This window comes from Balaenoptera musculus, chromosome 3 (genome assembly GCF_009873245.2).
Source record: "Balaenoptera musculus isolate JJ_BM4_2016_0621 chromosome 3, mBalMus1.pri.v3, whole genome shotgun sequence".
Classification (NCBI taxonomy): Eukaryota; Metazoa; Chordata; class Mammalia; order Artiodactyla; family Balaenopteridae; genus Balaenoptera; species Balaenoptera musculus.
In genome coordinates this window covers 128,913,183-128,939,112 of record NC_045787.1, presented here as the reverse complement: position 1 = coordinate 128,939,112, position 25,930 = coordinate 128,913,183, and positions in this window count along the sequence as shown.

Here is a 25,930-nt window from a genome sequence, read left to right as displayed (position 1 = left end):
GCAGAAAGGTTACCTAATTTGCCCAGGACACAAAGGTAATAAGTGGAGACATTGGAACTTTGACCAAGACCTGATTCTAAAGCCTGGTCTTTGATTCATTTATAGTCTACAGCCTTCCATTTCATTTGGAAGATGTGATGGGAATAGGTTCCTTGAAAAAGTTTTTAAGCTTTTTCCATTAGATTGTTCCATTTTCCTTGCCCAAGTCAAATATTTTCTTACTTTCAGAAACATAATGGGGATTTGATTATTTTCATTCAACATCTATTCATGGAGAACTGTTGTTTCAGGAAAGTATATGAAATGCTATGGGGAATATAGAGAAAAAGTATATTATGTAGGATAAACTAGGCTATGCTGAAATATAATAACAATGACAAAATATCACTGGATTAACATACAATTTATTTCTCATTTATGGTACATGTCCAACATGGGTCAGTGACAAACTCTACTCCAGTGTTACTCAGGGCCCCAAACTACGGAGACTCTGCCATTTTATACTTGTACCATCTGGAACACATGGTCTCTGTAGTCACTATGGAAGAAGACAGAAGAGAGAGACCAATGCATTTATCTGCCAAATAGATACGCCATCAAGAGAGAGAACTTTCCCATAACTTCAGAAAGTTCCCTGATGTGCTCTTCTGTTCACGTCCCCACTAGTGCACCTTCTCTCTCTCTCCAACAGAGACAAGCTCTGTCTAATTTCTATCGCTATTAGTTTAGTTTTGCCTGTTCTAGGAAAACTGTAAATTTCTGGCTTCTTTTGCTTAACATAATGTTTCTGAGATTCATCATTGTGTGACTATCAGCAGTTTGTTTCTTTTAATTGCTCATGTATAGCATGAATTAATCTCAGCCAGATGATCCTATGCTTATCTCTAGAGGGGCCTGATATTAATCCTTGGCCAAAGCTAGAGAATGTAATAACTGGGGATAAATGATGTTTACAACCATGTGCATGTGAGTGGTTTTGGGCCAGGATGTGCCAGCCTGTCAGCTTTGCTTACTAATAATAATTGGACTTATGGTTTGCACCCGATTTTGGTAGAGCCTGTGGAGGGTTGACAGTAGATGTTGGATATGTGGCTGTAATGTACCTACCAGACCATTTCACTTTAAGAGACCCCTACCCCAAGCAGACCTTTGGCTTCCTGATTCTGAGATTCTTTGCATGCATACCAGTGGTGGTTTGAGAACTGGAGACAATGCAGGTCTTGGGCAACCCAACACAATCACAGAAACAGAAAGAAGTCTGTACTTAAGATGACGTATTATTGCTGTCTTTTATCCTTTGCTTATGTTAAGGTTGTTTCCTAAGGATAAACTGTTTGAGTCTCATGCATCCTTTTAGCAATCAAACCACTGAAAGTAATTAACATGTTATTAACACAGGTGAGTAGCAGTCCATTGCATGGATACACTATAATTTCTTTATCCACTCACCTATTTCAGCATACTAGTTTTAGACTATTATGAATAATGGTGCTATGGAAATTCTTGTACAAATCATTCTGAGGACATATGTTTTAATCTCTTGGGAAAATGCCTATTAGTTAATATTATTGTTGCATAACAAATTACCACAAATTTAGTGTTTTAAAACAACACATATTATCTCAGTTTCTGTGAATCCGAAATCTAGGCACTGCTTAACTAGGTCCTCTGTTTCAAAGTCTCTTACAAACCTGCAATCAAAGTGTCAGCTAGGGTTGGGATCTCATCTGAAGGCTTGATTGAGGAATGATCCACTTACAAGCTCATGTACTTGTTGGCAGGATTCAGTTCCTCGGGGCTGTTTAACTGAGGACCTCAGTTTTAGCAGGCTATTAGCTGGAGGCTGTTCTCAGTTCCTTGCCATGTAGGCCTCTCCAAGATGTCAGTTTGATTTATGAAAACATATACACTGAGAAGGCAACAGAGAGAGCCTGTTAGCAAGATAGAAATGACAGTCTTGTCATCTAAAGGAAATGGAAGCCACATTAATTAATAATGGAAGCCACATCCCCTCAGTGTTACTGTATTCCATTGGTTAGAAGCAAGTTACTCAAGGGGAGGGAATTGTACAGGCTATAAATAGCAGGAAATAGAGATTACTGGGGACTGTCTTAAAGGCTGCCTACTGCAGAGTTGAATTTCTGGGTCACGGAATAGGTGCGTAAGTAAATAATTGTATACCAAACTGCTAAGGTATTTTCTAAAGTAGTTGTATCATTTGACATTCCCACCAGCAATGTATGAGAGTTCTAGTTGCTCCACATCCTTTTCAACACTTGGTATTATCAGACATTTTTCTTTTAGTCTATCTGGTGGGTATGAAATGGTATGCCATTTGAGATTTAATTTACATTTCTCTTATGGCTAATGATGTTGAGCATCTTTCAGTTTGCTTATTGGCCATGCGTATATAGACTTCTGTGAAGTGTCCAAGTGGTTTGCCTTTTGGGGGGTGGCTTTTCTTCCTACTACTGATTTGTAAGTGTTCTTTCTATATTTTTGAATATAAGTCCTTTGTCAAATTATTGTATTGCAAATATTATCCCCTAGTCCTTAGCCTGCATTTTAATTTTCTTAACAGTGTCTTTCAAGTTATTTATGTTGATATGTTACATAAACATATGAATATAGTTTTTGTTTTAAAGTTTTTAATGTTAACAAATTCAGTTCATCTTTTTTTTTATGGTTAGTGCTTCATCTACCCCAAGGTCATGAAAATATTCTTCAATTTTTTTGTAGAAAGTGTACAGTTTTAGTTTTGTGCTTTTATGTTGAGTTGATTTTTTAAGTATGATATAAAGAAGGGAGTACAGGTTCATTTTTTTTCTCTATATGGATATTCATTCATTTCAGCACCACTTGTTGAAAAGACTATCTTCTCCACATTGAATTACTGTGGTATCTTTGTCGAAAATTAATTGGCCATCTATGTTTAGGTCTATTCTAGAACTCTTTCTTCTGTTCTAGTGATTTTTTTAAATCCTTGCAGCAATTCCACATTGTCTTGATTTCTTTAGTTTTTTAAAAATTTTATTTATTTATTTTTGGCTGTGTTGGGTCTTCGTTTCTGTGCGAGGGCTTTCTCTAGTTGCGGCGAGCGAGGGCCACTCTTCATCGTGGTGCATGGGCCTCTCACTATCGCGGCCTCTCTTGTTGCAGAGAACAGGCTCCAGACATGCAGGCTCAGTAGGTGTGGCTCACGGGCCCAGTTGCTCCGTGGCATGTGGGATCTTCCTGGACCAGGGCTTGAACCTGTGTCCCCTGTAGTGGCAGGCAGATTCTCAACCACTGTGCCACCAGGGAAGCCCCAATTTCTTTAGTTTTTATAGTAGGTCTTCAGAAAGTGTAAGTCCTACAACTTTTTTTATGTATTTTTCCAAATTCTTTTGGCTAATCTAGGTCCCTCACATTTCTATACAGTATTTTAGAATCAGCTTGTCAATTTTTTAAAAAGCCTATTCAGATTGCACTGAATCGGTACAGATCTATTTGAGGAGAAATTGACATCTTAACAATATTATCTCCCAAACCATGAACATGATACAACTAGCTCTTTTTTATATTTATTTTTTTAGTAATGTTTTGTACTTTTCAGCATACAGGTCTTCATTCTCTCAATTAAATTTACAGTCATCCCTCAATATGTGGTATTGGGTAGCAGGGAACTGGTTCCAACACCCCTGTGCATGCTAAAATTCAGGGATGCTCAAGTCCCTATTCATGTAAAATGTCATAGTACAATTGGTTCTTTCTACTCATGGGTTCTGCCTCGGTGGGTTCAGCCAACCCAGATTGAATTCCAAGGTTGGTTGAATCCCAGGATATGGAACCTGCAGATAGGAATATACTTGGTCCTCCCTATGTATTTCAGTTTTTTGATGCTGTTATAAATGGTATATCTTTAATTTTTAGTTCTTTATACTAATGTATAGGAATATAATTAATTTTTCTGCATATCATCTTTTTAGTTTTGGACTTCGCTAAGTTCATTGACTAGTTCAAATAGAATTTTTTTAATTCCTTGAAGTTATCTATTTAAAAAATCATATTGTTTGTGAGTAAAGACAGGTTTACTTCTTTTCATCAAGATTTTATGCCTTTTCTGTCTTTTTTTCCAGCCTATTGCTGTAACTAGCCACTCCAGCATAATGTTGAATAGAAGTGTGAGAACAGACATCCTTTTCTTTTTCTTAATCTTAGATTGAAAGAATTCAGTATTTCACCATTAAATAAGATGTTAACTGTAGTTTTTTGGATAGATGCCCTCAATTAGATTGAGGAAATATTCTCCTATTGCTGGTTTATGGAGGGTTTTTATGCTTAACTTCTCTTGAATGCTTTTTCTGCATGCATTGAGATGATATGTGGTTTCTTTTTTTTTTTGTTAACATTTTTAAAAATTGAAGTATAGTTGGTTTACAGTGTTTCAGGTATACAGCACAGTGGGTCTGTTGTATATATTCTTTTTCAGCTTCTTTTCCATAATAGGTTATTACAAGATTTTGAATGGTTCCCTTTGCTGTACAGTAGGTCCTTGTTGTTTATCTATTTTATATACAGTAGTATGTATCTGTTAATCCCAAATTCCTAATTTATCTCCCTCCCAGCCCCCCTTTCCTCTTTGGTAACCATCAGTTTGTTTTCTATGTTTATGAGTCTATTTCTGTTTTGTAAATAACTTCATTTGTATCATTTTTTTAGATTCCACATATAAGTGATATCATGCAGCATTTATCTTTCTGTCTGACTTACTTCACTTAGCATAATGCTCTCCGAGTTCGTTCATGTTGTCATGAATGACAGGATCTCTTTCTTTTTTAAGGCTGAATAATATTCCATTGTGTATGTGTATCACGTCTTATTTATCCGTTCATCTGTTAACAGACATTTAGGTTGTTTCCATACTTGGCTATTGTGAATAATGCTGCACTGAACATGGGAATGCAGATGTCTCTTCTAGATAGTGGTTTTGTTTCCTTTGGATATATACCCAGGAGTGGAATCCTGGGTCAGAAGGTAGTTCTATTTTTAATTTCTTGAGGAACCTTCATGCTGTTTTCCTTAGTGGCTGTACCAGTTAACACTCCCACCAACAATGCACGAAGCTTCCCTTTTCCCCACATCCTCATAACTTTATAGATGAGGAGACCAAGGTACATAGAGGTTAAATAACTTGCTCAAATATCACACAGCTAGGAAGTGAGTAAGACAATGATGGAGCCCAAGTCCCTTGATTTCTATCCCAGAACTCTGGTCATACCACACAAAGGACAGAAGGAAGCCAGCCCCTGTCCCCAGGAAGCCTGCTCCCGTTGATGCCTCACTAGAAGTCAGTGGCATTATAATGTCAGTTTCTGAGATACTGGCAGTGTATATCACTGAAAGCCCCATGGGTGGTGGAAATGGCCTCACCTGGGAGGTAGTTTCCCAGCCACTACTTGTGGTGACACTTACAGATGAGACACATTTTCTTAACAAATAAGAATCTAATGGATTACGTCTTATCTAATTATGCATTCTGCATTCAGCTGTGCCTCTCCCTGCCTGATGCTGCTGGCATAATTAAATTTAATGTACTTTTAATGATGTCTTCTTAACTCAGGCGTTCACATGCGATTAGCCTCAAAGGGGGATGAGCTTTTGCAGGTCTAGGGGCTGTTCTCTACAATGCCCCCTTAAGACTCAGGTTCAGATGTGAATGAATCATCAACTTCAAGGTTTGCAAATGTTAGCTTGGGGGTAAAGATGGCTTTTAATGCTAGTCACTCTCATTTGAGCCAGAAAAATGACATCTTTTTCTAGTTTGCCTTAAATTCCAGGTGTCAGGTCCCAGGAACCAGTATGAGTTGTAAATTTTGTTTTGTTTTGGATCTGAGTTTTTGGCTGGCTAATGGGTAAAGAAAAGGTCAGGGAAACAATGTGTAAGGAACAGAGCATTACACTGGGAGTTAAGATATCTGGGTTCTAGCAAGTAACATCCTCTCTTTGAACTTTATCTGTAAAATGAGAAGGTTAAACTAGATGACATTTATGATTCCCTGCAGCTCTGGGAATTATTATTTAAATATGGTCTCTCTGCTGCCAACCTCTCTCCTACCTCCAGTCCCTCCTCCTTCCGACCTCAACTAGTGACTTCCAAAACACGATCTATGTCATTCCCCTCATCAGAAATCTCCCATCACAGTAAAACTACCAGTATTTATTGAGTATTTACTGTATGATAGACATTTATATTTCTTATCTCACTTCATCTTCAACAGCCCAGTGAAGTTTGGTATTTTGTCATTTTTACTGATGAGGGGACTGATTCAGAGAAAAAGAGTTTCCCAGCTCCAACAGTGGGAAAGTGGTGAAGAGCAGTCTGTAATTGTACACAATGCCTTGCCGCTTCTCACATGTTCACTGTGGCCGACAGAAGAAAGTGGAGGCTGAGGCAGGCATACGTAGCCCTCAGGATCTCGTCCCAATTTAGTATTTCTAGCCTCTTCTCTCCGCTCATACACTGTTTCTCGCCTCCCCTACCCCCCTCAATGCCAGTCCCTTCACAGCTCTTCACGTGTACCTTGATATTCAACCCCTGTATTTTCACTCAGGCTTTCCCCTCTGCTTGTTTTACCCTCCTGTCCTGTATCATCCCATCACAGCTTCAAATACCTGTTCAGGTCTCCCTTCTGCCAAGATTCCTTTCCCAGTTCTTCATGTTTCCTTCCTCTTGTTTTTAAAGCACTCTCTATCGTGAACACAGGAAAGGCTTTGATGTGTCATAATTGAGTTATTCCTGTATGTCTCTATTACCTAACTTGATTGTGGACTGCAGATGATAAGGGATGTCTATTATGCCTCTCTTCTTCCTCCCCTGCACTTGATAGATAATTCTGTGCTTCTCACATAGTTGCCTCTGATGCAAGGGTGATATTCACAATACTTAACAACTGGTATGGCGTGTGCACCGACGCACGACAATGGACTCTGGCTGTAGTGGTGAGTCCACATGGAACGTCACCCCTCCCCTCATGTTTGTGTAGGGAATTGAAACCGTCAGAGGAAGGACTGCTAAATGGATTCCTTCGTAGTTCCCTTCCACTTTACCATACCGCCTCTAAAATGATCTCCTGCACCACTCTCCCAAGGTGGTCTCCCTTCTAGGTCCTCTCCCTCTCATCTCACCTCCATTGTACTTACCCTGCTCTAGACCTCTGTTTCCATTCTCAGACCCTTCAACTCACTCCAGCCTTAGGAACTACGTTCTCCCTTTGCCCTCTGGCACATATGGCTCTTCCCCCTCCTCTTCCCATGGCTGGCAACCTCACATTGGTCAGCTCTCTGCCCAAACATCATCTTAGAGGGGCTCCCCAATAATTCTACTGAAAAGCCTCCCCACCACCTCCACCCAGTTTCTCACAACACTCTGATTGTGTCTTTCAAAGTACCTGTTAAACTCTTTGTTTGCTTATTGCTTATTAATGTTCTCTTCCTTATTAAAATGTAAGTTCTGAGTATAGACCTTTGCTGTTTTATTCACAGCTGTATCTCCAGTTGGTATGTAGTAGGTACTCAAAAATTTTAATTATTTGTTTAATAAACGAATGAATATCAAAGGAAACCTATTTTATTTGCAAGTCATTAGTACTGCTATACATAGGCTAGGCATTCTGCTGGGTACTGGGGCATATAGGAATGAACCAGGAAGCTAATCCGGGGAGGGTACTTTGGTTTGCAAAACAACCCTTCAAGTTGTATTAGTGCTGGGTGGGGGTTTTCCTTGGAGAGGCACAGGTACTGTAGCTTAAAGTGGGGATTTTGGGGGACCTTAGACTGGGCCTCTTAATCAGCTTGTGTTCTCATGTTTACTCTCTGTATGGCTCTACATCCTTCTGTGAAACTGCTTCATTCTTCTCTCTACCAAGGGCAGCTCCTCCTCACCCTCTGTGCTCTTCTAATTCCTCCGTAAATTAATCTTGCACCTGGCTTGGCCTCATCGTGGTCCTGACTCAGCTCTGATGCCTCCTTTCATGGTCGTGTTCTGCTAGCAATTCTCTCATTTTCTTACATCCCCTCTTCCTCCTTCCCTAGAGACAGATGTGGGTTGGTCCAGTCCCTCTCTTGATGCCAGGCCACAGGAGGTTGCTGGCTAGCCTAGGGATTGGTTTTACTTGTGTTAGGTTACAGCTTCTTGGGCAGCAGAGGTTGTGAGTGGGACAGTTAGTTAGTAGTAGTTGGGGCAGTTGGTGCTTGACATCCCCGGATGAGCATTCATTAAGAAGAGAAGATAGGCACAAAATAACTAGATTACACAGTAAATCAGAAGGATTCCATATGAAAGATACAGTGGCCCTGGAAATCAGAAAAGGAAAGATGACTTCTGGCCTAAATGGGGTCATTGATTCATCTTCCCTCTTTAGGAGCAGTTTTCATGAATCATAAATAAGCTTCTTACAAGTATCAAAGAGAAGACAGAAAAAATGGGTTGTCAGATACATACACAGGGACCACATCTAAGTCCAAAGTTCTATTTCTCTTTTATCAGGAGTTCACATTTTGATGGATAAGCTGGGTCATTATTTAAATGCATTTGTCCTACATATTTTTAAAAGGCAACTGTGACTATTGCATAGACTATTTAGCTTCCGGGATTTTTAAGAAAATGCTGTATTAAAGACTGATTTTCCATTGTATATTCTAAAAGAAGCTGGATTTGAGTTTTGGGGTTGTATTAGTTAGGGCATGCCAAATCATAGTAACAAATAGATTAAAACGTGTATGGCACAGCAAAATAGAAGTTGATTTCTAGCTCACGTACAGTCAAAAGAAGTTCTAATGAGTGGATGTGGTAAGGTCGCTATTCCATGCTGCCATCCAGTCATTAGCTGTATAAGGAAAAAAGCATGGAGTACTATTCATGGAGCTTTTTAATGGGTCAGCCTGGAAGTGGCATTCGTCTTTCTGCTTATCTTTCATTGGCTAAACTCAGTCACATGGCTACATGCAAGGGATGGTGGGAAATGTAGTCTACATGTGTGCCTAGGAAGAAGAGAAAATGGATTTTGGTTAGCAGCTTTTAGTCGCTACCATTTTTTTTTTTTTTGAAAAAAATATAGAAATTAGGCAGTCTAAAAGACTTTTCTGTTTTCTAAAATAGGAGAAACACTATTGCAAAATGTAACCATTTATTTTGTATACCTTCATATAGCCCATTTCCTTTTTCTCTTTCAAGTTTAAATCTAAGAATCTGAAAGGGTGAAGGACCCTAAAATTCAATTGCCCTTAATTTATAGATGAGGTCCAGGGAGGTTTTCCCTGGTCTTCTGAGAAACCAGAAATTGGTCTTCTGAGTCCAATTTCTTGTTGGACTCTGTCATCTCACCCTCAATGCAGAGGAAACATCTAGTTGGGGAAACACTAGGATCTATGTTTGGAAGTTAGGAAGACACAAATTCAATAACTGTTGAGAATCATAGGCTGTTGGCATTGGAAGTGGTTGCAAACTGCCCTTCACTTCAGAGTTTCTTTCGTAGCATCTTGAATAGTCATCTAAGTTCTATTCTTTGGGGACATTCAAAACAAGTCTGTTCCCTTTTTTATCTAACGCCCCTAGGGCAGTGTTGTGGTTCTCAAGCAGCGTGCTGTGGAGTTCTAGGGTCCCACAAAAGGGTCATCTCCTTGGGCTGGGAGGAGGGCTAAGTCAGGGTCATGTTATGACTTCCATGGGCCCCTTCTTCCATAAAAAATATTAAAAATTACATTTATGTCTGTATTGGTATACAATGTATAATTATATATTAAAACATTTTATTTGACCTAAAGTACATTTTTTTTCTTCCAATTTTAAAGAAATTAAACATTTTGTGAGTTCCTAAAAGATACTGGGCCCTGCACAGTGCATCCACTATGCCTCACAATGCATCCACTAAGTGACCCTGAGCTGAACTTCCTCACTGCCCCCCATCAGAGATGTTAAAAGTGAAAATGTGTGCCTTAGAATAATGGTGGAATATCTCTGGATCATAGATGAGGAAACTTAGGATGAGATGAGGGTGACTTACAAGGACATTGGTAGGTAAGTGACAGAGCCTGGGCCACTGTTTCCAATATCCTGTGCCTTTTCCACTCACCCATCACTCCTTACTCACACATCCGTGTTTAGTGAAGGCCCTCCACTGCCTCAGGCACACTGCACCACAGCACCCCAGACCACACTTGGTCCTTAGGGGAGGGCAAGATGTGTTATGTTCGTTCTCACAGATGCACCATCTTGGACTCAGAAGCCGAGTGTGGGGTTTCTCCATACTTCTCTCGCTACAGAGAACAAGAATGCAGGGCCTGTTATGCTACTTCCTGGTCCCAGCATCTCTTTGAGCCTGGTATAATGAGCAACTTCTATCTTTTTTTTTTTTTTTTTTTAGAAATTCACGTTCTTTTATTTATTTATTTATTTATGACTGTGTTGAGTCTTCGTTTGTGTGCGAGGGCTTTCTCTAGTTGCGGCAAGTGGGGACCACTCTTCATCGCGGTGCGTGGGCCTCTCACCATCGCGGCCTCTCTTGTTGCGGAGCACAGGCTCCAGACGCGCAGGCTCAGTAATTGTGGCTCACGGGCCCAGTTGCTCCGTGGCATGTGGGATCTTCCCAGACCAGGGCTCGAACCCGTGTCCCCTGCATTGGCAGGCAGATTCTCAACCACTGCGCCACCAGGGAAGCCCCAATCTTTTAAGATCTTGAATATTTATGATTCATGACAAAGTCTAATTTCTGTCTCACCTGATCAATCAAATGTAACAGAGAAGGATCTGGGGCACAGTCAATGCCACCTCTTCACTTTACAAATAACTCCTCTGTTGGGGTGGTATATACGTATCAGGTTCCATGCCACTAGAACTGCCGTTATCCCCACTTTACAGATGGGGAGACTGAGGCTCAGTGAGGCCTCAAGGTTAGAGTCCAGCCTGACTCCAGCTTTCTCTTCTTAATTGGTAAACTCCTCTCCCTCCCTTTTTATGGCTCCCCTTCACTACTTTCCTTTTGTAACAGTTTTTTTCCCCCTTCTTCTAGTTTTGACTCCTACAATCGAAGGTATAGGAGGTTTTTGAGCTGTTGAATCAATTCCTGTAAATCAGTCAGTGTTCAGTCACCAGGAAAGTTTAGAATTTCACTCACCACCCAAATCAGCCAGACCTGAGTAGTTGAAGAGAGCAAAGTTCATTTGTTCCCTGGCTCCCGTGTGGTCAATCCCCCAGAGTCCTTTCAGCCAGCCACCTGACCGGAGGTCTTCCCTCTGTCAGTGGGGAGCACAGAATGGAATCCCTTTCCTTGAAACTACTGTGGTTGCTGGTATTTAAAAAAAATACGTTCATAAAGAAGCCTTTTTATTTCTAAGTCTAAGCTAATTTGCAAGATAGGCAAGTGTTATGGTGAAGCTATAGACATATGAATATGCACATACATTTATTTATAAGCACACACAAAGAGTTCTGGGAGGATTCTCTCCAAAGCAGAAATAGCAGTCTCCCTTGGAGAAGAGAGTGGAAATACAGGAGCTCCAATCTTTATGAGACAAATTTCTGTATAGTTTTCATGTTTTTCAATGGACAATTGCTTATTTAATTAAAGAAATTAAACACCAAGAAATATTGTATTATGAAGAAATGGATATGGTCTTGGGTAAAATCCTGTGGCCTCTCTGGGTTCCAGTTTTCTCATTTCCAAAGTGAGAAATTAAATGATCTCTGAGGACACTGCCAAAGCACTAATAGTCTCCAGTTCTTTCTGTTCTATCTGATCAAGTGCAGCCTCTGTCGACCAGATCACCGGCAAGTGTAGGGAATCACTGTAATTTGCTTTTTAAGAGTAAATAAAGTTATAGGCTTAATTTCTTCTGCTCCCAGAAGCAATGAAGCATTGCATCTGGCTCATTCATTTCACAGGTACTTACTGAGCACATACTGTGGGTCCAGAGAGGATTCTAGGTGCAGAGGGCAGAGCAGTGAACACGAGTGACAAGGGCACCCACACCTGTGAGAAACAATACAGAAAAAAAAGAGTATAAAAACATCACAGTCATCACGGGTTAGAATAACTGGTATGTCAGGACCATAGGTGTTGCTCAAGTAGCCTTTCTTAGGAGACATTCGAGCTGACATCTGAAGGGTAAGAATGAGCATGTGTGCAAATAGCTGCAGCGCAAGAAGTTGCATTCTGAGAAGCAGGGCAAGTACAAAGGTCTGGAGGTGGGAAGGGCTTAGTGCATCAGAGGAGGAGGCTGGATCACAGTGAGTGGGAGGGGAAAAAAGGTGAGTGAGGTCAGAGGGGTTGGCATGGGCCAGGGCCTGCAGACTACCCATCCTATTGTTCTAAGAGCGTTAAATGTCGGTGAAAGACTTTTAGCTGGAGAATTGTGCTCTGATGTCATCAGTGGAGGTGGGGACTTCTGATATATCTTGCAGTAGAACTGTGACAGGTCTCAGCAATGGAGTAGGTGAGGAAAGTGGGGCAAAAAAGGGAGGAAGGATAGTATACAGCTAAGAGCCAACCCTGACCAGAGCCCTGCCAGGAAGCCACAGTCACAGGTTGGGGCTTGGATCAGTGCTAATTTCAATATCAGTAGCACAGGGAGCTCTACTCAGTGCTCCAAAAAAGGGTGGATGTATGCATACGTATTGCTTATTCACTTTGCTGTAACAGTAGAAGCTAACACAATATTGTAAGGCAACTATACTCCAATAAAAAATTTTAAAAATGTTAATTTCATTTAAGCATAGAGTCCCTGCTTTGGCTTAGGGTTGAGGAGAAGGGAAGTGTAAGATATGGCCCTGACCTTGAGAAGCTTAAGGTTGTTTTTAGGCTGGTGAGATGCACACACAATGGCAGCTGTGCGTTAAAAAAAATGCTTGCAAATTCTTGGTCACTCCTTCCATTGAGATGTAGCATCTTCATCCCTTCCCCTTGACTCTGGGTAAGCTTGTGACTGCTTTGATTGAGAGAGTATAATGGGAGAGATGCCATGTGATTTTATAAAGGGAAATGCCTCGTTCACCATCACACTTATGCTTGGAGCCTGAACCTCATGACTATCTGGGAACCACCACACCATGAGGAAGCGCGAGCCATGTGGAGAGGCCATGTGTAAACCCTACAAGTGGCAGACCTAGTCTTCGAGTCATCCCAGTGCAGGTGCCAGATGTGAGGCTAAAGGAACCTGTAGATGATTCCAGCCCCTTGGCTGTGAGCCACGCTTAGCCTTCGAGGCTTCCCACCTGAGGTCCCAGACATCATGGATCAGAGAAGAGCTGGGCCCTGTTCAAATCCCTGACCCACAGAATCTGATTATTTGAAGTGACTACATTTTGGTGCAGTTTGTTACACAGCAGTAAAACCAGAGTAGCCAAAGCCATTCTGCAAAGGCTACGCACTGTACGATTACAACTGTATGACATTCTGGGAGAAGTAAAACTGTGAAGACAGTAAAAAGATGAGTGTTTGCCAGGAGTGGAGGAGGAGGGAAGAATGAATAGGCAGAACACAGAGGAGTTTTAGGGTAGTGAAACTATTCTGTATGATGCTGTAATGGTGGATACATTTATCCAAACCCATAGAATGTACAGCACCAACAGTGAACCCTAATGTAAACTACAGGCTGGGGGTGATGGTGATGTGTCATCGTAGGTTCTTTGATTATAACAAATGTACCGCTCTTGTGGGGTTGTTGATAACAGGGGAGGCTGCGTCTGTGTGAGGGACACAGTGTATGGGAATCTCTGTACCTTCCTCTCAGTTTTGCTATGAGTCAAAAATTGCTCTAAAAATAAAGTCTTAATAAAAAATCAAAACAGGGCAGCAGTCTAGGTTGGTCAGTTTCTTGAGCAAAATATTTAGGAGATCTCAATTTTAGTCCTGGCTTTGCCACAAAATCACTCATTTTAGGTTTTGATTCTAAGCACAGATTATTACAGCCTTGGGGATTTGATGCTAACTTCCTTAATGCCAGTCTGAGAGGCCCAGGAGGAGAGAGAGTAGTTTCAGCACCCTGAACCCCAGTATCTGTATACCTGGTGGCCTCTTTGGGGCATTCTGTCAGATGCAGAAGTAGCCCATGTTATCAGCTCAGATGGCCTCAGTGGTCACAGGGTGGCAGATTTCCCACCTCCCTTTCCTCTCCTAATTCCCCTCAAGGATCTTGGGCCTTGGAAACCAATGTCAGGGAAGACTGTGGGAGTTCTACACTCTGTGCCACTCACTTGTTCTGTGGCAACTGGACAAGTCCTGTTCCTCCTATGGGACTCAGTTCCTTATTGTGAAACAGAGATTTGGACAAAACAAGAGCTAAGAGGTGTGTTTGTCTTTGTTTTTTTTTGCATGAGAGCCAACTGAGGAAAAGCAAAATGATGACAAGGTTTGGGAAATGTTTCTTCTTTCTCTAATTCAAGATGAAAATGACATTTAGAGAACCAAAAGCTGCACGGAAGTTGCTTAACTTCTTCTCCTTGGTCATCGTAACTAACATTTATTATATGTGAGGACTAGATTATGCCCAGTATTGTGCAAAGTGCTTAACATGCTTGAGGTGGTTTAGTGAAGCCTTTGTGGAAGGCATCTTTATCCCCATTTTAGGGCTGAGAGCACAGAGGCTTGGAGAGGTTAACTAACTGCCCGATGTTATCCAGCTGCCAGGATTTGAGCATAACACCCCATATTCCTGACTCTTAGCTACCATGCCGTCCTTGCTTTCAGCTCATCCCCAGACATGAAGATCCCTTCCAGAGCTTATGTTTTGAGATTTTGAGATTCTGTGGACTCCTCCTCCCCAGAATTAACTCCTTCAGTGGTCTTGGAGAAGAGCTGGGTCTCTGTGAGAGTGGAGGCCAGGTCTTCGTACTTTCACTGATGACCAATTTTTCCTCCCTCCAAAAAACATCTGGGCCACGTGCAGAGGTGGGACTTCTTCAGCACTCTGTGTCCAGGCTGAACTCCAGCCGCCGAGGATGACAGTGACAGAGGTACCCCGGACCACCTGCTGCCCTCCCGTCCCCAGACCACTTCCTCCTTGGGGACAGGAACCCTTTTTCAAAGTCCTCAACTCCTAATGAATGAACAGAACAGAACCATGGCTTCTGACATCGGATAACTTCTGAAACCTGCTAGCCTCATGGTTAGATGGTTAGGCTCTGGGGTCGCACAGACATGGACCCTAATTTTGATTCTGCCCTTTATAACTTTCAGTCTTGGCCAGATGACTTACTTTCTCTTGGCCTCCGTTTCCTCATTTATAATAGGACACTCTCAGTCTCTTACAGCCCAGGTTCTTGTGAGGATTAAGTGGGTAATGATGAAAATGTTTATTTAACATCGTGCTCATGAAATCTGAGCTACTATCTTCCTTTTCATCCTGAGGCTGAGGGAGTTGGTGATACTGAGCTGTCCTGGGCTACACTTTAGGGATAGAGTGATGAGTTGGGGCATCACTAGAATGCAGAGGAAGGATGCAAACCATGGAAGTAATAGTAATGCTCCCTTACAACTGGTGTAGCCCACTGCATTTTGCAAAATGCACGCATATGCGTATACGCATACATAGACACATATATAGCCTTAGTTGATCCTTCACATGACCCTGGAGAGTAAGGAGACTGTATCACACGATATATTATTGAGACCATGGCCATGTTTACCCAGACGGTTACAGGATAGGAGGAGGTGAGAACTACTTTCACATCTCTGGGAAGAGGGGAGACATTTGGGAGGGCAAACCAAGAACCAGTGCCTAGGGACCGTCTCTAGTTCATATACTGCATTTTTAAATTCAGAGCAGGCTAAGTGTGGACACAGCTACTTGGACGAGGTGGTGAGTTTCCACGTTCCTGGAAGTATGCACGCAAGAGGCATGTGTTAGATGGTGATCATTCTGCCCAGCTCTCTAGCTGGCTTTGGTGAGAGTCCAGGAATCTGGGAAATTGCGTATGATTAACTTGACAGGTAGAAAATGATAATCCTATGAGTCCTAGACATCCGTGCTCTCTCTTCACCTCCTGCTCCTTGGCACGGGCACGGCTGCACCTTCGTAATAAGATTAGCACAGTAGGGATGTCATCTCTGTGGGACTGCGGCCGCCAATCTGGTCTGCCTGCAGCCTTCTGACTTGAATTCCACAGACGCTTCTTTTTTTTTTAAACATCTTTATTGGAGTATAATTGCTTTACAATGGTGTATTAGTTTCTGCTTTATAACAAAGTGAATCAGCTATACGTATACATATATCCCCATATCCCCTCTCTCTTGCGCCTCCCTCCCACCCTCCCTATCCCACCCCTCTAGGTGGTCACAAAGCACCGAGCTGATCTCCCTGTGCTATGCGGCTGCTTCCCACTAGCTATCTATTTTACATTTGGTAGTGTGTATATGTCCATGCCACTCTCTCACTTCGTCCCAGCTTACCCTTCCCCCTCCCTGTGTCCTCAAGTCCATTCTCTACGTCTGCGTCTTTATTCCTGTCCTGCCCCTAGGTTCTTCAGACCCCCCCCCTTTTTTTTTTTTTTTAGATTCCATATATATGTGTTAGCATACGGTATTTGTTTTTCTCTTTCTGACTTCCTTTGCTCTGTAGGACAGACTCTAGGTCCATGCACCTCACTACAAATAACTCAATTTCGTTTCTTTTCCACGTATGCTTCTTGCCACTTTGCTCTCGCTGTGCTGGACTGGGAGAGGGATGGGCAGAGATGGCTCTGTATGCCAATGTCAAGGCGGTGGGGGGGTGATGGGAAGTGTAGGCATTGGCAGAATGCCGGCCAGTGGAAGCGAGCAAGTGGTAAGACAGATGAGAAGAGAGCAAATGGAATCACACCTGCAGGTGGGCTGGTGGCGCTCTGTGGGGATGGGGAATGCCAAGTCGAAAGGCAATGGCACTGCTGCCGCCTGCCTCCGGGGGTCTGCTGGAGGAGGGGCTTCTGCAGATTTGACCATTTAATGAGTCTTGGTTTTCTGTGGCAAGGAGACAGGCAGAACTGCATGTTGAGAATTTGAAAATACAGTCCTTCTGAGATGCAGTCCTTGAATTGAGTCATCCATTTTTAATTCGTTAATTCATGGAGTATTAAACATGTGCTAGGCTTGGTGAGGTAGTGGAGTGGAAGGGTTTCTGGAGTTGTAGTTAAATGTTCTGGTTTGACTTTGGGCCACCCATTAAATCCCTCTGAGCCTCTGTTTGCTCATCTGTAAAATGGGGATATGAGTGCTTGCCCTGTGCCCCTCACAGTGTTATTTTGAGGCTAGAATTAGGCCATGTGTGTGGCCCTGCAGCAACCCTTTCTTTAGTGGGTATGGGAGAAAAGAGGGCATGATAAAGAACTGATTTTCATTGTAAATCCCCATCTCCAAGAAAGGAAACATGAGCCAGTTTACAAGGTTATGATTCTGGGTTCTTAATAAAGATTGAGCATTTATCTTCCTGCCAGGCTGGGATAAAGGCAAGTTTGGAGCCAGACAACTCTGAAATGCAAACTGGCTCCACCAACTGGCAGTTCTGTGATGCTGGGCAAGTGAAAACAGAGGCAGGCTTTGGGGCTGCCTCTCTGACCACTTTCATGGGCATTGAAAGAGGGAGTATATGTAACGCCATCAGACAGGGGCTGGCTTCTAGAAAGTTATATGACTGAGACGCCGACACTCTTCTGATCGAAAGTCTTTAAGTATTTTTCATCACTATATAGAGGACAGAGGCTGTGCTATTAGGGAAGATGGCAGCACCGTCTCTGTTTGCCTATCCCAGAGAGGAATTCAAAAGGCTCTTGGTTCACTCCTTAGAAGGCATTCATTGCAACCATCTGGAGGCCTCCCCTTGAGGCATTCTGGTGGCAAGCAGAATCTTCGCCACTTCCTTAAATTTCTGGTGATGGCAACAAAAACATCTGTCAGACCACCCCAGTTTGGCTCTGCCTGCAAAACAATATCAATTTTCTTCTTTTCGTTCTTTTGTTTGTAGGGCCAGCCCTGAGCCAAACACATCCTCAAGTTAGCTGATGCATACTTTTGCTTTTTCCCTCCACAGAAGGGGTATCCCATCACCAGCAGCTGTCTGGGGTTATCATTTGATAGAGGAAAGAAATTGTGAGTCAGGGGTTCATATGCCAGTCCCCGCTGACCCACTTTTGCTTCTTCTGTGAACCTGGACAAGTCTCTTGACCTTCCTAGTCTTAGGTTTTAATTTATAGAATGGGTATACTTATCTCTACTCTGCTGCAATTCAGGACATTGCTGTGGATCAAGACAGACCATAGTTATGAAAGGCTTTGTGGCTGCAGAATTCTGTGCCAATGTGAAAGATTGTTATTCCAGAACAACTATCACTTGAAGGAAAAGGATCAAACAGAGTGAGTGGAATTTTTTTTGTGTGTAAGCCAACAGAGCGGGAAGAGATTTTTCAGGGACTTCCGAAAGCATTCAACTGCTGCCTGGCCTTGCTGGCCTGTGTATCAGTACAGTTTGCCTCTATCACTTTTCTCTTTATATACTCTCATTTATCTATGTAATCGCCCTCAAATCCTCACGGAATTTATGCATTTGGCCTGCTTCTTTCCATCAAAGGCAACACATTTAAGGCAAAGTTGATAGCCAACGGTAGGTGTCCAATCTCTGCTGCAGAACAGAAATAAACATGAACAATAAAAGCTCCCCTTCTCTCCCTGAAAGAATTCAAAGAGAGAGCCGGGTAGAGACAGAGACAGAGGAGTGGGGGGAGAGATAGTAGAGAGAGACCCTCCGCTAATATGCCCTTCCCCAAAGGGTGAAGAAAATAGAATTTTATGGGCAGAAAGGAACCATTTGAGGCTTTATTGCTTCCTTAACACCAGATCTTTTCAGAGAACTTTCCCTTATTTGTGAGTGAACCATCACAGCATCCCCCAGAAGACAGGTTAGCAGGACGGCCTTCTTTCCCCTGACAGCAGAGAAGAAAATGGAGGCGCATAGAATCCAGGATGGTGACGTTGGTGCCTGCAAATGGGTGTGGACAGGAAAAATTTGGATTCAGTCAAACCTGTCTGAAGCCAGTTGCTACCATAGAAACAATTGGTTTCAGCTCAGTTACTGACTTTCTTAATTAGTTATTATATGGTTCCTAGCTGGTCACTGATAGATGAATCAGAATTCCTCCTGTTGTCAGAGATGGAAATATAACTCAAAATAGCTTAGGCAAAAGAGACCATTGATTAACTCCCAGCCCTGAGAAGTCCTGGTAAGGGCTAGCCTCTGGAACACCTGGGTTCGGGGGCTCAAAGGCGGACAGAACTCTTTCCCTCCAGCCTGCATCTTGGCTTGGGTGAGTTGGGTTTTTTCTCTTCTACTGCAGAGGGGTCTCAATCTCTCTGATTCAGAAGATAGCCCTTGGATAGTTTTAGCTTGGACTCAAAATGTAGGCCCGCTGCTCATTCAAACTGCAGATTAAAAATGTCCCAGGGAAGGATTTTAATTGACCAGACTTGGGTCACGAGATCATGTCTAGCCCAATCATTGTGGCTGAGGCAAAAAGGGACTATAATTGGCTGGGCCAGGAATGTGGGGAAGGGCAGGGTACTAAGACTGGCAGCATGGCCAGGACCACATGATCACAGGGTAACAGGAGCAGTTCCCCAAAGGAAGGGATGCCAGGTTGCCGAAACCCACAGGTGTTTACTTTCAGTATTACACTGGTTTCTTTCTAATGGTTTTCCCATGGCTGAGAAGTTAGTTTTTATATTATTGCTAAATGGTTTCTAAGCAGTTCGTTAGGCTGATTGCTCAATCAAATTAAATTAACAGCTTCTTTTTTTTCTTCCTAAGTGAGTTTGTGTGTGAAGACAGAACTTCTAGGTCACAACCCATTTTTTTGAAAGAAAAACCAAAATGATTTTTTTTATGATCATAGTTGCAAGGCAAGATGAAGAAAAGGCTAATGGCTATTTTATTTATTAATATAGATAATTAAATGAAAAAAATCATTTTTTCCTCCCAGAATTGTTTAGATAACTGCTTAAATTTCCACTTCAAATGCCATGTACATTCAAGCTCAGGCTTTTCTGCTGAACGATCAATTTCTGCTGTCTCTTCATGATTGCTTTTTTGGATAACTACATTAAAACAAGGGCTTTCTAAATGTAAAAACATGACATTTGCCTTCAGTAACGTTTTAAAAAATTTTTTTAATTTAAAAAATTTTTTGATCCCAATCTCCCAATTCATCCCCCCCCTCCATTTTCCCCCCTTGGTGTCCATACATTTGTTCTCTACATCTGTGTCTCTGTTTCTGCCCTGCAAACCGGTTCATCTGTACCATTTTTCTAGATTCCACATATATGCGTTAATATACGATACTTGATTTTCTCTTCCTGCCATCAGTAACCTTTAGCTTTCCATTCTGAATTCCTTGCTCACCTCCCTGTGCCTATCCTGTCCTTCAAGTGCCTCTTTGCTATTCCTATCAAAAGGTACTATTAAGAAAAAACCTTGTAACAGGCATTTAAACACAGTTTGAATTTGCCACATATTTTTGCCTACCAAGAGCACTTACAAAGAAACTTAACTTTGTGGAATAAAAGGCTTTGTCCTGGATAAGGAATTTTGGGAACACAGTAAACACCAAGGAAATGTTTTTGGTTGGGGGAAATTTTTATCACAATCCTGAAGTCCCGCCATCTAGATATTTGCCTGCTTTATTTAGATTCAAGACTAGTCTTGATTATAATTTTAGCTGCCTTAAACCAAACAAACAATCAAAAAGCCAAAAAAACAACCCCAAAACAAAAAAACCCCCACCTTCCTCAGATCATGGTCCAGTTTATCCAGATACACTTAACTAGCCCTACCTACAGGGCTAGAAAAAAAAGCCAGACATTGAGTTGTAGGGTTGTTTGAACGTGAGAAGATCTCTTTGCTGCATGCAAAGTACCCTGGACTTTGAGCCAGGACAGCTAGCTTCTAGCTAGTCTTGGTTTAACCAGGAACTTATGTGACCCTGGGCAAGGCACTCTCTAGGGCCTCAAGTTTACTTATTTATAAAATATAGTTGGATAAAATAATGATTAGATGATTTCTAAGGTCCCTACCAACTCTTATTAACTGTTCTGACTCTCATTCATTTATGTAAAACACTCATCCAATGGAAAGGCAAGTCTCTCTCCCCAAGGACATGTGAGCATGAAATCAGACAGTGCATGTAAAATGCCCAGCCCAGAGCAGATGTTCAACAAACCACCACTAATTATTGTACCACGTGGTTCCTGTATCTTGGTGTTTATGGACTGATTTTGGGTCCTGTTTTCTTTGTTGGTAATAGCAGCCTTACTGTGACAATAGTCCAAACACACATATATAGAATCCTTACCTACAGCCAAGGATCCCCTGCCATGTGAGGCATATAAGATACTATTGTCAACATTTCCCATGGGTCAAAAACCCTACAGTCCTTTAAGAATTGAGGAGATGTTTTGCTCTAGCAGGAATGGTGAACATGTTGCAAAGCAGCTGTCCTTCCTCATCTTGTGTTCATGACTTGCTTTATGAATCCATCATTGTTCCCTTTTACTGAGTACAGACAGGGCCCAGAACCCCTCTCATCACAGTGTCTTTGGTGGCACGATCCCTCTTGGCTAGAAGTCACTGGCTCCTTCTCTGGTGGCTGCATGCATAGTCAAGCAAATGCCACCCATGGGTGGTGGGTCTCTCTCCTTCTGGTAGTGTCCTTCTGGGGCTTTTTATTGGACTCTGTCATGAGGACAGATGGCTTCCTGTGATTTGTTCCTGTGTTGTAGGAATTACCGGAATTCTAGGTGGCTGAATTTCTCCTTCTGCCTTTGGGCCTCAGTTGGCTCAGGTATCGAGTTGGGATGGTCATTCCGCCTCACAGGCTTCCTGCTGTGGAGATTAAGTGAGAGGTGTGGCGTGAAGTGCCTACACTGTGCCTGGCATATAGTAGATGCCCAAAATATGTTTCTTGCTGAATTCAATACCTGATACCTGAGTCAATTTCTTTCCCAGCCCAGAAAACTTCAATTCCCTATTTCAGGATGAATTAAGTAATAGCTCCCCACATGCAGTCCAGCCTTCTCTTTGCTTGTCCTGGCTGTGTGGTGCCAGCTGCATTAGGAACTTGCCCTTTCCCAAACAGGCCCTGCCTAATCCTGCCTTCATGCCCTGGCTTGTTCTGTTTCCCCTTCTTTGAAGGTCTTCTCTTTTATCTATGGCTGTGTAAGGTCTACAGACACTCAAGGCAACACATACATGGCATCACCTCCTTCCCTGATTTCCCCAGTCAAAGAGCATTTCAGCTGTACGTCTCCCATTCATCAAGTCATTCAACAAATGTTGATTGAGGATCAGTTATGTACCAGGCATTGTGCTGAGGCAGACAAGGTCCCTGGTCTTATGAATGCCTCATCTAGATGGGAAGAGATAGACTTCAGAGTTCCGTTTCTAGAGGCTGGAAAGGCACTTTGCCTTTTTATCCATCTACCTTCGACCTCATGTTATACTTAATTGTGTTTATGAGTCTTATTTTTCCTTCCTGACTATCAACTCTCCAAGAGACAGGACTATCTCTTATTTGCTTCTGTAGTCCCCATGACATCTACCTGTGGACATGGCTGCTTGTTGCCTATGTTTGTTAGAAGCAAGAATGTATATTCTGGGATTAAAAATTAAGCTTTTGGGGAGTAGATAAGGCTCACCTGTAGGGCCCTCAGCTGGTTCTGGCTGTAGAGTCGCTTGTAAAAAGAGACTGGCCAGAGTGTGAGCCACTTCTGCAGGCAGAGACCTCTGCTCTCTCCTCAGTCACAACTGTCAGCTCTGTCTAGATGCCTGATGGACTCACCAGCCTTGGCTTCTTGGCCCTGTCTAGATTTACACTGTGGGCTAATCTCTTCTGGCCTCAGCCTGTTTCCCTAAAAATCAGTTTCTTCCTTGTCTAAATTGATGTAACTGTTCATCTTCTCTGATGGTTCACCTGACTTAGAATCCTTGACCTTTTTCTATTCAGGCTTGTCTCACCATCATCCGTATCCCGACATGCTACTGAGACGCTGTAATTACAGAAGGCAGAGTTTCTCGACCTCAGCACTATTGACATTTGGGGCTGGATAATTCTTTGTTGTGGGAGGCTTCCCTGTGTGTTGTCGGATGTTTAGCCGCATCCCTGGGCCTCTACCCACTAAATTCCAGTAGCAACATCTACCCCCAGTTATGGTAACCAAAAATATCTCCAGACATTGCCAAATGTTCCAGGGGGCACGACATTGCATCTGGTTGAGAACCACTGACATAAGGCTATACCCAGGGATCTTTGAGATCAGTTAGATTAATCCCCCTTCTCTCATTTCACAAGCAAGGTCACTGAGGCCTAGAGGAGGGAAATGAATTGCCCAAGATCGAACCACAGATTGGCAGTGATGGAGGCCATAGACTTTGTATCTTTTCTATCTTAGTCCAGTGCTTTTCCTTAGCATGGTGAAATCTCCTTAAGAGACAGTCAAGTAAAGTGAAAAGGGAGTGACTCTGGAGAGAGACAAACTGGGATTAGAATGGAGATCAAGTCATTGGTTGGCTGCATGACCTTGGGTTCTGAACCACTCGGAGCTTCCATTTCCTCCCATGCAAAGGAGGGGTGATAAATTCCCACCTCACAGAATTGTGTTGAGGACTAAATGAGATGTTTGTAAAGCTCTAAAATCTTACCTGGTATGCAGTTAATCTAAGTAAATGCTGGTTCCCTCCTCCCTTGTATGTAGTGCCATAAAAATGGCAAGCATACTATTGAGGAGAAGTTAGAGTTGTTGCCAGCAGGACTCAGTGCCCGTGGAAGATGAGGCTGATAGGCAGTGCTTTCCAGTGGACAGTGTTAAAAATGCAGGTGGTGGGATTTGGTGTCTATAATGGAAACAGCCAAGTAGTTTTCCAGTTTGGAAAATAACTGGCTGTGCTTAAGCTGACTCATTTGGCAGAGTGGTTTCCTCTCCCCCTGTTTCCTGAGTATGCTCCTCTGATGATTATATCTTATCTCTAACATCCTGTGTCTCTTTCTTCCCCCAGCAGAATGTTATTATTACAAACATGCCTAAAGGGTAAAAACGAGCATTTAGAGCCAAGTTGAGGACTGTATCCCAGCCTTCCCTCGTATCAGATGAATATAATGGTATTTTCTCTCCTGGAGATTTGACTGCTCTCAGGTAACCTGGGTTCTGGTGTTAGTCTGGCCACAGACAACCCTAATATGATGATGCTTTGAAATTTTCACAGTTTTCATGATGAGCATTTTTCTATCCCCAGGGTGGCCTGATTGTACTGGTTCTCAATCCTGGCTGCACATTTTAATCACCTGAAAGTTCAAAACAAAACAACAACAATGAAACGACGACAACCGTGCGTGCACGGTTGTGTATTTGGAGATGCATCTTGGGCATTGGTGATTTTGTTTAAAGTTCCCTACGTGAATCCAGTTAGGGTCAAGAGTCACTGCCTATTTTGACACCAGATGTCCCATATCTTTGATAGGAAAATGAGGCTCAGGTAGTTCATTTTCTTGTCCTAGGTTGAAAAGGCAGGAGGAGGAGAAGCCAGGTATTGTGAACCCTGATCTCATCTACTGGCCTTTCCACTTTCCACTCTAGTACATTACTTCTCTGCTCAGGGTGTGATCTGGAAACCTCAAGAAACAAAACTTGTTTGAAAATTACAAAGCACTATATTAAGGTTATTTGTCAGTGGTCAGACTCACACTAGAACCCAAGTTACCAGATGGCAGTCAAATGTCCATGATCCCAAGGGAGAAAATGTTATTCTAGTCATCTGATAGGAGCGAAGAAAGTGGCTTGTTACTCAGGAACCTCAGTTTTCTTATCTGTAGTGTAGGATAGGAATGGACCTCCGTAGTCGTGCTTTCCTAGAGGGAACATTAGCATTTGGTAAGGAAGGAACTTGCCATCTTGTCTCTCGATGAGGACAAGTTGATTTTTGACACTATTTTAGTGATATTCATGCCCATTTGTGTAGGGCCTTGTTGACCCCCTCTTAGCGTGTATCAGAGTGTTACTCAGCAGATAACCTGAACAGGGCTGTAAAAGGTGCAAAGATAAAGTGAGGAACGTTAGAGGCTATATATTTCAACTTTCACACCAGTGGCATCTCCTCAACCGGGGTTTGTTCCAACTCCAGGGGCAGCCTAATCCTACCATGGGGATACTTTGACCATTGGGAACTCCTTGTTTAGTCCCAGAACTGATCCTGGTCTTGTCCGCACAGAAAGCTAGCTCCACTTCCCGGGACAGCCATGAGGATCCTTCTCCAGGCTGAACCAACTATTCTGCAGGGGATCTGCTTTTCAGTCCCCTTTCCAACCTGCTTGCTGCTCTTTAGCCTGGATCTATTTTAAAGGAGCCCAAAGTGAGTCTTCCTCCTCTTCTCCCTTTGGGCTAATCCTGTCTGGATTAGTGATCGCTCATGCCCCGAGAGGATAGATTGGCTTGCCCAAAGGTGTGGCAGGTGTAGCTTGAACCATTCCATTTTCAGTTGCTCTGGTATTACAGGAAGGCAGAGAACTGTTTGCCTGTGATTTTCCTGTCCACCACGTATCATAACCTGGTTAACAAGGAGATGAGCAACGTAAAGCCTTTGGATTCCAGGCAGAATCTCGGCTCTGTTACTTACAAGACTGTGAGGAGGTTGTGATATCCCTTTAAGTCTGAGATTCCTCATTTCTTAGCAGGCCACCGTCATGATATAGAAGATATGAAGTGTGCTTAACATAGTAAGTGCTCAATGCATGGTAACCTGTGCTCTTGTAGCCATTATGATCATTATCCCAACTATTTGATGGTAAGGTGACAGAGATCAGTTTTCTCCATGTGGCAGCTGGTGCTAAGGGCTTCTTCATTCAGAAGCACCCTAGATGCTGGAGGTGACTGCAGGTGGGTCTGAAC